This window comes from Vanacampus margaritifer, chromosome 2 (genome assembly GCF_051991255.1).
Source record: "Vanacampus margaritifer isolate UIUO_Vmar chromosome 2, RoL_Vmar_1.0, whole genome shotgun sequence".
Taxonomy (NCBI): Eukaryota; Metazoa; Chordata; class Actinopteri; order Syngnathiformes; family Syngnathidae; genus Vanacampus; species Vanacampus margaritifer.
Window position 1 is genome coordinate 18023416 of NC_135433.1, and position 12657 is coordinate 18036072.

Below are 12657 nucleotides of genomic sequence, written 5' to 3' on the forward strand. Positions count from 1 at the left end.
ATGTTTATGTTGATGTTCCTTTCAGCTTGTAGCAATTTGTAGTAACAAGAATGCATGTTTTCACAAAGCTCACAATGTCATCAATGTAATGTATTTACATTTTGTGTTCAAATGTCACCATGTAGTTTTGACCTTCATGCATCAGTCAGACTATTTAGTGGAACTGTATGCTTTGTTGTCTGTCATCTGCTCAAAACAATAACTTCCTGCAGTCAATATTAGGCGTTGAGCTTTTCTCGAATTTTGAAGGCCAGTTCTCGCAGCCAATGGAGATATTGTGGTTTTAAACTTCTAGTTCACATATTTATTAACAGGACATGCAGCAAAACAGAGAACTTTCCTTTGATTAGTGCTGCTCTTAATGACAACGCAAAAAGTAAAACCTACACATTTACAAATATTGATTGTCAATGTCAACTTATGTTCAATTTTAGACATTTATTAGTATTTGGACCACAGAACTATTCAAGTTATGAAGGTTCAACCAAACACCCCACCCAACCCCCCCCCCCCCCCCCCCCCGCGCAAAAGTCGTAATTTGGCATCAGCATTTAACGATGAAGTGTTATTTTTGAAATATAATCTTTGCCTGTTTTTATGCCAGCGTTGGTCTCTGTTAAGTTACAAACTAATTGAGACTGAATCAGCTGCACTTCTGGTTACCGCCAACTAATACACTAAAAGTCCAACTTCTTATGATCATCTACCAGGTTTATTATGCTGATCTCTACTTGGAATATGAGATCACAATAAGCCATTTCTCTGCAAAATGTTGGCGTACGTACTGCTGTTGAGCGGACACTGGACAGCCGAGCTGACGTTAGTGTCACCCTTTCACTGACTGGCTCCGACCGCGGGGCTAATATGAGCTTTCATCCTCTGCCTTTCTGACAATTCCCTCTCTGTGTCCCGCAAAGAAAACGGTGTTGTAAATCACGATGACCAAATGTGCATGTAAAAAAAAAGAAAGTGTTAGCCTCTTGTATGCCTGCTCCAAAGTCCAAGCTGATGTGCGCTTGCATTTGAGGTAATTTATGTGCACACACATACGGCGTGCCTCAACATGTTGGTTGGGCCACTTAATGGTTACACATGAGCACTGCCAAGCATACTTTTGCACCGTGTTTCCCCGTCCTCACGTTTTACTGCATTCCCACACGGAGAGCTTGTAACAGTGAGTGATTTACACACGCACAAGTGAATGAATAAGGTGGGCTGGTGATACAGTGCACTGTACCCCCCACACTTCTGTTCTGATTTGAAAGCTGCAGCTGGTCTGTGGTTCCGGCACAGGTCAGGTCATAAGGGCATGTTTGTTTAGCGTCCCTGCAAAATATGTTTGAAAAAGAGCCAGAGTTGTTGTATTCCTTGGTGTTTTGAGGTGCACATTACACCACAAACTACAAACTGCGGTTCCCTCCAATATGCTAAAGGAAAAAATGAATTGTGTATCAAAACATTGGTTAATAGTCATATAGTTAGATAGTTAGTTATGTTGCACTTGCTGACATAGTTCCACTCTATTCAAGTGGTTTGTGGTAGTGTGCACACTAAAACCATTTTTATTTTATTTTTTTACGGCCCATCCCTCGACTAGATCTGGTTCGTCACTGCCTCATTTGGCCCCAACGTAAGCCAATTAGTTTTAACATTTGACATCAACCTTTCCTCTTAAAAAATCAATATGAAAAGTCCAGACCATGGTAGCTTCAGGTAACACCAAAAGGAATGGGATAAAGAACGTTGTGGGAGCTTCTCCCACTTAGTCACAACACATTTAAGCCAACAAATACACAGAGAGATGCCATTTGTCCCAACATTCCCCTCAAACAGACTACTGATGGTACACATTTGTTTCATTGGGGAAATTTTCATTGAGCAGCTGGGGACATGTCTTCGTTCCCCTGTTGTCTCTCATTCAGCCCCCCATCCTCCACCCTCCCCGAATGTGGGTTGAGTGTTTACAACAGGAAGTGCTTGGCGCAGTCACACTTGGCATTGGTGGGAAGTGACATGGCAGTTGTTGGAAGCCCAACATCATTCATAGTCCCAGTATCTGCTTCACTGTAATTCATGAGCTACTGGGAGACATGCTTACTATAATAATGGACTTTTTTTTGTGCTGTTGTTGAAGATTCCATCTGTTTTTGATTATATCCTGGCAGAGCATCACCCATTGGACAATTGAGCTGTAATTCCTATATTTGTTAATGGGCCCCAGGCTCCAAGTTTATATTGGGGCGAACAGCCGGTTGGCAAAGATTCTGCGTTTTTTTGTGATGAATGCTTCTACCCATGTAAAGATTGTCTGGTCGATTTTGAGCCTGATTCACGCCTGCCGACCAAAGTTAGCAAAGACCAGATTCTTTGATGGCTTTAAAAATAATCTCGTGATTTGAGGAGTTTTAACTCATTTGCTCCCAAAACCGTATAAATACGTTCTATTTAAAATTTCCATAGTCCCAAAAACAGATTTATAAGGTTTTTTTTATGCTAGAGCATACAGAAAGCTTTGATGAAGCTTCCGGACTGAAGAGAACGTTTGAAGCAATGGCAGGTTATTAAATTAAGATTAATTAATTAATTAATTAATTAAGATTACAAAAAGGCCAGCAGGTGGCAGCCGAGTATAAGAGATCAACCAGGGCCTTGTTGCAAAGAGCACTTTTCCCCGCTGTTTTAAACAGATTTGTGAATAATGAAGAAACTTAGCTATATTCTAATGCTAATTGCTGCAAAACGGAAACAGATAGAAATATACTTTTTCCTGATGAAAGAAGAGACTCTAATCTTTTTTTTCTTTCTGTTTTTATAGCAATAGAACACAATATTCTGTAGGCCATGCAAAATCCAGCAAAACAGCCAGAGCAAAGGGGGTTGCTTAGTGAAAATGGCTGGGAGTGAATGAGTTAATAGTAAGGTTGACATTCATATAAAATAAACATATTCAATGTGTAAAATAAAATAAAAAAATCTAGCTGTTTGCGGTCTACACTGACACACTTAGAACGAAACAATAACCAAGGAGAAAGTGACCTGATTGAAGAGAACCGAAGCATAGCAAACAAATAATGGTGACCATCACCATTGAAAAGCTTAAATGAACCTAAGAAAAGTAATATCAACTTATATATCCACCAAGTCATACCACGATAGAAATTTCAATTTCAATGGAGATACCTGATGAGATAGCCTTGCTTTATCTTTGTCTGGGGGCTCGGTGGCAAACTGTCCCCTCTCACAGTTCAGTCTGGCTACTATGCACAAAATCAAGTAAGTAGTTTAAGTAGTTATACATTATATGCTGATTGGTGTCATGTGATAGTCTATGTGACGAATGTGTGTGTGCAAACAACCGTTTCTTGTGGCCATTGTGCCTTTCTTTTAGCCAGCTGTAGTGTCAGGCACTGTAAAACACTGATTTTTAGTGTTTGGAAGGTGCAAAACAGAGTGTGCGCGCCTTGGCCCTCGGCATAGCTGCTGCATGATCCGAATAGTGGTAGCTTCTGGAAAAGCACTCCAATGGCACTCCGTCGAAGTGCTAAGCCTGCTGGGGCCGTTTGTACCGGATCAGCTTTTATTTCCTTGAGCAAGCACCACCTGTCAGCAAGAAACACAAGTGTGTATGGATTTGGATTTTAGTGTGTTTACACACTGGTGCATGGTCGTTACAAGCGTGTCAAACGGTTTGACCACCAGTTCAAGCCATGTGCTCTTCCAAATGAACTGAAATCGGCAGCACTTTTTTTTTATTAAGTAGTTTTTAGATGTAATTTATATTCATTTCGATTTTACATTTATTTATATTTAGATTTATTTTTAGATTGTAATTGGATTCCAAAAGCGGTGGGGCCTTGTGTATGCTCATTTTCATGAGCATACATGCAACTTTCCCAAGGGAGCTACCTGATCCTATTACATTATCCGGAGCATATCAAAGGGTTAAGCGCTGTCTGCTTCTATAGTCATTAAGTCCTCTCTTAGCCACGGTAAATCAACGCTGTGCTGGCAGCAGCTGCTCTGATCACCTATTAAAACTTCCATAATGTGCCGGGCATACGGAGTGGGCCCTGTAAACCGACACTGAACGGTGGACCGCAGATGAAGGCCAGCTTGAGAGTCTGATCTGGTTCCTGTGGCCAGGCGAGCGAAGCAAGTCCAGAGATGATAGAAAAGCCCTGTGATTAAGCGTCTTGAACCTGTGCTGGATGGAAGCTATACTGCCGATGTATTTATATCTCAAGACACTTTGCGATAAGATGCTATCTGTGGTTTTAAATCCTTAAGTGGAAATCCAGTACCTTCGAAGCTAGCCCTTTACTTGGTGGAGGAATATTAGATAGCTGAGGCTGTTGTAATGAGTCATACATGTTGAAATGTGTCTGAAAGCTAACACAAATTGGACTTGAACTCCCCAAAATGCTGTGCCATTCATTTAATAACATGTATAATGTGAAAGTACAGTACCTCATAATATCATGGGTCACCGGTTTCAATCCATGTACACTTCAGGGGTGTTTCACACATATAGTTCATAATCAACCCATATTACAACATGCGGAAAATTTACTGTACTTTATTGTTTTGTCCTTTCAGTCACACTCACTTAACTGAGTTTACTGAAGTTTAGAAGGCGTTCGACTGTGTCCTTCGAGGAGTCCTGTGGAGGGTGCCTTGGGAGTATGGGACACCGAACCTCCTAATACGGGTTGTTCGGTCCCTGTACGACCGATGTCAGATTTCGGTCTGCATTGCAGGCAATACGTTGGATTTGTTTCCAGTGAGAGTTGGACTCCGCCAAGGTTGCCCTTTGTCACCGATTCAGTTCATAACCTTTATGGACAGAATTTCTAGGCACAACCGAGGCGTTCAAGGGGTCCGGTTTGGTAGCCTCATTGCCGCATTGAATCCCTACTTTTTGCGGATGATGTGGTGCTGTTGGCTTTTTCAAGCCGCAATCTCCAACTCTCACTGGAGCGTGAAGCGGTTGGGATGAGGATCAGCACCTCCAAATCCGAGACCAAGGTGCTCAGTTGGAAAAGGGTAGAGTGTCCAAAAGAGCAAGATCCCGGCTACAAGCGGCCGAAATTAGTTTCCTTCGCAGGGTGTCCGGGCTCTCCCTTATAAATAGGGTAAGAAGCTCAGTCATCTGGGATGGACTCATAGTCGGGCCGCTGCTCCTCTACGTTGAAAGGAGCCAGTTGAGGTGGCTTGGTCATCTGGTTCGGATGCCTCCTGGACGCCTCCCTGGTGAGGTGTTCCGAGCATGTCTCACCGGCGGGAGGCCCCAGGGACGACACAGGACACGCTGTAGAGACTATGTCTCTTGGCTGGCTTGGGAACGCCTTGGGATCCCGCCGCAGGAGCTAGATGAGGTGGCTGGAGAGAGGGAAGTTTGGGCTTCACTGCTAAAGCTGCTACCCCCATGACCTGACCCTAACCCTATAAGCATTAGAAGATGGATTGATGGCTACAGTACACCAACAAATTATTGACCTGCATATGCGGTCAAAATATGATGCACTACTATCAGGCTGGATGAAAGAAATTTAAGAAACATTAGTCAAGTTTCATCTGTTCTACTATCTGTAGCCACTATTATGCTGCATAGGGTCATACACGAGAAATCTATTGGCTGGTTTGACCAGATCATGACCGGATTGCCAGGTGGAGCTCATTTTGTTTTGGATCAATTCCGAAGAAGTTGGTTAGTTCTGTCATTGTGTTAATGAGCATACACCATCAAAAGTGCCTTAAGTATCTTAAAGGTAAAGGCAGAAAGCCACTTCATAAATGCAGCCCATTTACCATTTAGTTCCGTACTGTCCACATCAGTTGAGTTTACAGCAGCGGGCCTGCTTTTTGTCTGGATCTGGTCAGGAACATTGTGTGGAAATCAATCGCTGGGCAGGCTTGTTGGTCAAAAGTCAGCCCCCACCGAATTGTGCACTCAGAAAGCCCGGTCTCCATGGAGACACAAGCAGTGTCGGAGACTACCCTCAGGTGAATTCACCGTTTGCCTCCGCCGACTGAATTGGTCCATTTAGGTTTCATTTTCTTTCTTGTCCACATCTCTTTCTCTTTTCTTGCCTTTGACCCCTACTGTTCAGCCGCAGGCTCTGAGCCTGCCTTGTCTTTCATTCACTCACCCTGTCTCCCCCACTGACAGGTTTCCGTTGCTTAAATTCAAGAGAGGATATAAGACAAAATTGGTTCTCTGTACATAACTGTTATCACAGGAGATGGTTTGGGATTGGCCTCTGGCAAGGTTGCAGAGGTGTGTCAGCTGATCTAATTGTGTTTCCCATGCAAGCTGTGCTCTTCCCTTTTCCTTCACAGTGCCTTATTTTGTCCTCACGTGTATAATCTTCTTTTCAGCTCCTCACGTTGCTATTGAAAAGAACATACATATATAGCTGTGCCCTGCATCGCAGAGTACACTTGATGCTTGATGAGTTTGTTTGGAATTTAGCCCCAATGGATTTGTTTGAAGAAATAGCGCAATGTCTCCAAAATGTCTGATCAAAGCGTGGATTAGCGGCCCAGGGGCTTCAACTCATGTTAATAAGTTGTCCAAGTGCCAGTCACAAGGCTTATGAACACCTTGTATCCTGAGAGATTGTGTATTTTTAAAAATAGTAGAGGCAGCATATCTAGTGAGAAACACAGATGTGTACTTCTGGCAAATGGCGGAATAAGTATTGTATATTCTGCCAAGTGTTACTTTTTAACATGCGGACGTGTCACTCACCCACCACATCCACTTTTATTATGTGAGGTAACCACTGACTAAAGAACTTGGTTATATAGCCGCTAACACATCATCTATCCGTTTCTATACCCTTTATCCTGTTCAGGGTCATAGGCATAAACTGGAGCCTACCCTAGCAGACGATCACCAGTTAGTTGCAGTGCACATGTGAAGATGGGCAATCATTCAGAATCCACTCACTTAGTCACTTAGTGGGAACAGAACCCACACTGCCTGCTCCAAAGTCAAGCCAATGTACCACTACACCATCAGTAATTTCAGATAACGTTGTCATACTGTTTACCTTCAGGTATTATTCACTGAGAAATAAATGAAAACACTCACTTAACGAATGTCCAGAGGTGGGCAAAACAGCCCACGCAAAGCAAAGCCTCGTAAAAATACAGACTTAGAAAGACTGTCTGTACTGACTCGGATCGACAGGCATAAACCTGCTTCAGTTTGTCCTCAGTCTGTGTATTTTCTCGAGGTTTCGCGTCATAAAGCACTCACCGAAAATGTGGAAACACTCGCCAAAAGGTGGGCATCTGTCATTGACGGGCAGATACAACGGCAGGTTTGCCCACTTCTGTGAAAAACTGCCTGGGTCTGAAACTTCATCCGTCATCATCAAAATTAATAGGTTTGCTGGCTGTTAGAACATTTGAGGTGGGCCTAATCACTTTTTATAACTTTAAAAAACGGGGGATCTCTTGAAAGCTCTGAAAAACTGTTTTGATGTGTTCTGGTTGAGCTGAAAAATGTTGCCCACATTAGTTACATGTTGGTCTTCTTTAAACAGCAAAATAGTTGATATCGAATGAGAAACACCTCTGAGTAGTACTTCAAATTGTATTTTTCAATAATGCACTATATCTTTTACTTTATTACTCCGTTTTTCATATATACACAACAACATCCAATTAATCCAGCCTGAAAAGCCTATATTCAGTTTCAGCCCACCCAAGACAGTGGCTATTAGATATTAATTTATGCACCATTTCTTGTCCTTGCCGCCACATCGCCTTGCAGCAGTCCACAGGCTGCCTGGGGCTGTTTGGTGGCCTTTCGGACAGGTTTCCTGTTGCCTGACTCAGCACCAGCTGCGCTCACAAACAGGAAAAACAAAACCATTAATTAAAAAAAAAAAGACATCCAAAGAGTTTCATGGTGTAGTCCAAAATAGCCCATGAGGTAAGGCATTATTTGACCACTGGACACTGTACATAAAAGTCAAAAGGGCTAGAGTTAGGATAGGTTTTATAGTAGGGTTTGGGTGAGAGTTAGGATAAGGGTGAGTTAGGATTTGTTCAAGTTGAAGGGCCTAAAGCATGCTGTATTGCTGTATAATCTGTGACATACACCTCTTGGTTGGTATTGAATTTCTATCTTTATGAATTTCCCGATTGTTAGAATTTTATTTATGAATTACTTCATAAAGTAGGACTACCGTATTGTGCTGTACACACGTGCATGTTATGAGCCCAGAGTGAGAAGAGTCAGCATACAATCTTACAGCTAAAAGTGGAAATACAAACTCGTATCACCACTCAAATAATATCATACTGTCGTGGAGTGCAGCCAGGCTAAGCGAAGCTCCGTGCAGCTGATGTGTGCCTCTCGAGTCAACAAATATTCCGAAAAATATTAGGGTATAATTTTGCGGCTATATCGCCCAACCCTAACACAAAAAGCATTTAATCAAAAGCAGAACTTGGTCAATTTTCATAGTGGTTTGACAACCTTCCTTGGCTGACTCTTTATCCAGAATTCTCTCCGGCATTGCTGAAGACTATACGCTTTATGACTTTTGCATCCGTGCCAGCGAAGGCAGGCAATCATAGCGGTGGCAGTGGTAATGGCTGTCGATGAGATCCGTGCGGCAGAGCATTGTGGTCGAAGCACCCGCTCTCGCTATAATGGAACAGCTGTTTGGAGCGTGGCGCACCAGAGCGAGTGAGCGCAGAGTAAATAGCAGAGAAGAGCAAGGTAAACAGAGATGGCATGGCGAGAGCTGCTTCCCGGTGCTTGTGAAAGGGGGTAAACACCCGAGGGAGCTCAACGAGGTTTGGGGTGGTCAACATGAGAATGCACAAAACACCACAACACTGGGTGGTAGGGAAATAAGTGACATGGTAATTACCAGCATGAATTCCATTTCCAGATGGAAGTGTTAGTTTTCAAATTACAACTCGCACTGTACCAGTACATTGGCTGAGGCCGGAAGCTAACAATTCAAGCGCTTGTTGTTGTTGTTCCATTTTAGCCATTTAGATGTCTTGAGTGCAGGGCCGGACTGGGACTCATCTTCAGCCCTGCAGTTTCATGGCTCAGGCCGGCCCACTTTAGTTGACAGTGTTTTAATGACGATGTATATTTCATATGTATTAATTTCTCAATCTAAAATAGATAAACATTCAAATAAGTAACCAACGTCAATAGTTATGTTGTATATGGTCAAAATACTAGATCACAATCAGTACTGTATATCTGAACAATTATGACAACATAAATAAAGTCAAGTGTGCTAAAGAAATTGATTTGACCACCTGTCATATTCTCTAAACAAACTCAGGCACAGACAGCGACCCCTGTCCAATTTAAAACTATTTGTTGCAGCGATCAAAGACTTTTATCTGCCGTGATTGAAGCACAACGAAGCTACATGCTACGCTAACCGCCACATGCGCTTCAACTATCGTATACTATGCCACTTAAGCACTTTGAGATTTCTCTTGAAATATAAAGTGCATTACAAAGACAATTTATTATTATTCGTTAACTTCAGCTGGCCCGACACAGTCACATGGTGGCCATGTTGAACCCTGCAATCAAGAAGACGACGTTTCAGCCAACTGCAGACTGTATGTAATCCTAAAAATGCATAGTGATGCGCATCGGGATAATGCTGAAAGACATAGTCACAAATAGTAGTAGTCACCCTTCTTAACATCTTTCGATGTCAACTGTGTCCATTTTGTGTGGAGGTGCAATGATGGAAAAAGTGTTGCCGATTAAGAATTCCAGTCATAACACTGCTTCAACTGTCAGGGCCAACCACATTTTCTAACACACGCTAATCCTGTTCATTTATAGAGGCACAAGAGTTCATCATGACACTTGATATGTCTTGACTTGGCTTGACAATGAACCGAAGTGGGATCCACCTCACCAGTTTGTACGTGTCCCTCTTACAAAGAGCAAAGTCATTACTTATGAGATCTACAGAGGTTTCCAGCTGTCCGCCACCTGACCCCTTTTATGACAGGCTGTAACTTTACTTGCCATTACTGCACTAGGTTATTGGACTGCTGAGATAACAACTGTGGCTGTTGGCACGCTATTGTTTTTATAACAACGAGATCAAATTGTACACATCAGTTCCAATCCACTCTTTAAAAGTGTCATAACTTCTCAGTAAATGAAGATTCTGCACCCTTGTTTGTTTTATATTCACTTTGGCTCTTTTTCTGTCCTTCATATGCGGAACCTCAACAGGGTGATGGTATTACAACAGCGTTTGTGACCATCATATATTGTGAGACACAAGACTAATCCAATGTAATAGTGCCAAAATCTCTTCTATCATAACGGATACACAATGTTTACTAGTGACCAGGCTTGGAATACATGTACCGTCGTTACGTAATCAGATTACAATTTTTTAAAAACTGTATTCTATTACAGTTACAGGAAAAAAACATGTAATTAGAATACAGGTACATTTATTAAAAATGGGGATTACTTCGAGCGATTACAATTTCTACGATGAGAGAGTGCGAAAGAGAGAGAGAGAGAGAGAAGAGAAGGACATAGTGGGACCGTTGTACATGTCAGGGAGGTGGGGACGAACAAACTGACTAGTCGTGTACTCCACACGCAAAAGCTTCACGGACGGGAGGAGGAAATGGCGACCGGTATTCACTGGAACTCGGAGCGAAAGTTTGAGCTAAGAGTCCAGCGGCATGCTATGCGCTGGAGCTTCTTGCTAGCTAGCCCGCTAGCCTACAACCATAATGTGAGTTACACCTTCCAAACAAATCTTCCTCCCACCAATTCACTATTTAAACATCATGCACAACATATACACGGCTAAACTTGTGACTGGGATAAAAGTTCATTTTGCAGTTGATGTCACGCATCATCATCTTCATTGGATCGATCGATCTATCTATCTATCTATCTATCTATCTATCTATCTATCTATCTATCTATCTATCTATCTATCTATCTATCTATCTATCTATCTATCTATCTATCTATCATATTGTGGTGATATTTATTTTTAATTTGTCTTTGTGAGCATACTCGGTATTGGAGTAATCCAAAAGTAATCCAATTACATTACTTTAATGTTATGGTACTTGGATTACGTTACTAACTACATTTATTAGCAAGTAACTTGTAACATTTTAAAAGTAACCCTCCCAACCCTGCTAGTGACCAATAACAAGTCATTGAGAAATGCATTGGAGAGACGGCTGGATTTAGGACAGACACGGCAGGCACCAACCTTAAGGGTGGCTGCTTGTTGTTTGTCTAAGTGTGCATTCATTTTGCTTTGACTGAATGACTGGCCATGGGCAAAAATGCAAAAAAAGTGGCAATTCCATTGCCTTTGCATCCCTTTTTTATCTCTTCAATATAATGAGGACAAGGCCGTATTTACTGAGCAGCCGGGACAGTCGTGCAACATTTGTCACAATGTCATATTTACGGTTCTGTTGTCGTCACAGAAAATGCATTTGTAAAAACAGATAAAACCTTGAAGGAATCATTATAAAATGCCCCATAACATTTAACCCATACATCCCACTATTTTCCATGTTTTTTACTTTTTAACATTATTCTTTTATTTTTTAGATATCCCAACATGGTACGTTTTAATACCCCCCCGCTTCCCCCCCTCACCCCTATGCGAGCTGCATGGCTGACATTACACATGATGATGTCTTGCAGGATTTTTTTGTTTAGTGCAAGGCACACTTGTCCTGTAAAACTGGTCGACTTCAAGAGCAGTCGACTTTTTCCCACCGGACTTTACAAATACAGACGCTCCCCTACTTACGAACATTCGAGTTACAAACAACGGTACATACGAACATGTCTGCGCGCATGCGCGCATGTCAAAAAATGTTCGGAAAGAGATGCTGTAAGTTCGATTTTTTATTGCGCACCTTTTTCCGAGTACTGTAGTGCTTCTTTCCGCCGCTAATACCGACGCTTGGCGCTGTGAGAGCTCACCCAGCATTGGAGGCTCAGCAACGTGTCGAGGAGGAGGAAGAAGAAGAAACGCCTGTCGCTCATAGATAAAGCCATCGCACTCTTCGAGCAGCAAGACCCAAATATTGAACGTTGCACAAAGGTTGCAAATCAATTGAATGATGCCATACAGTGCTACCGCATCATTTATGATGAAAAAAGAAGAAAACTGTGCAATCGTCGTTAGATCGCTTCTTTCGGCCAGTTTCTAGTAAATCCTCCAAGGAAGATACTCATCAACCCTCATCTTCTTCTCCGCGACCCTCAACTTCTTCCTACATTGAAGTTACGGAGGAGGAAGTAACTTTTGAAGCCCATTCCAGCGACGACGAAGAACCTCTCATGATATAAAATCCTCCTCTTCCTCCGCCATCAAATCCTTAAGCATCGAGTACATCTTCCAAAAGTAAGTTAAACTTCATTTTATTTATCTTATTACGTACATGTACATACTGTGTGTGTCTCTCGCGCTCTCTCTCTAACATACGTAGTACAGTACTGTACGTATTCTCTTTAAACATAAATTATAATCCAAAATATAGCACTGAAGCAACTTACGAACAAATTCACCTTACGAACGATCGCTCGGAACGTAACTCGTTCGTAAGTTGGGGAGCGTCTGTATCATATTCATGCAATGTTTA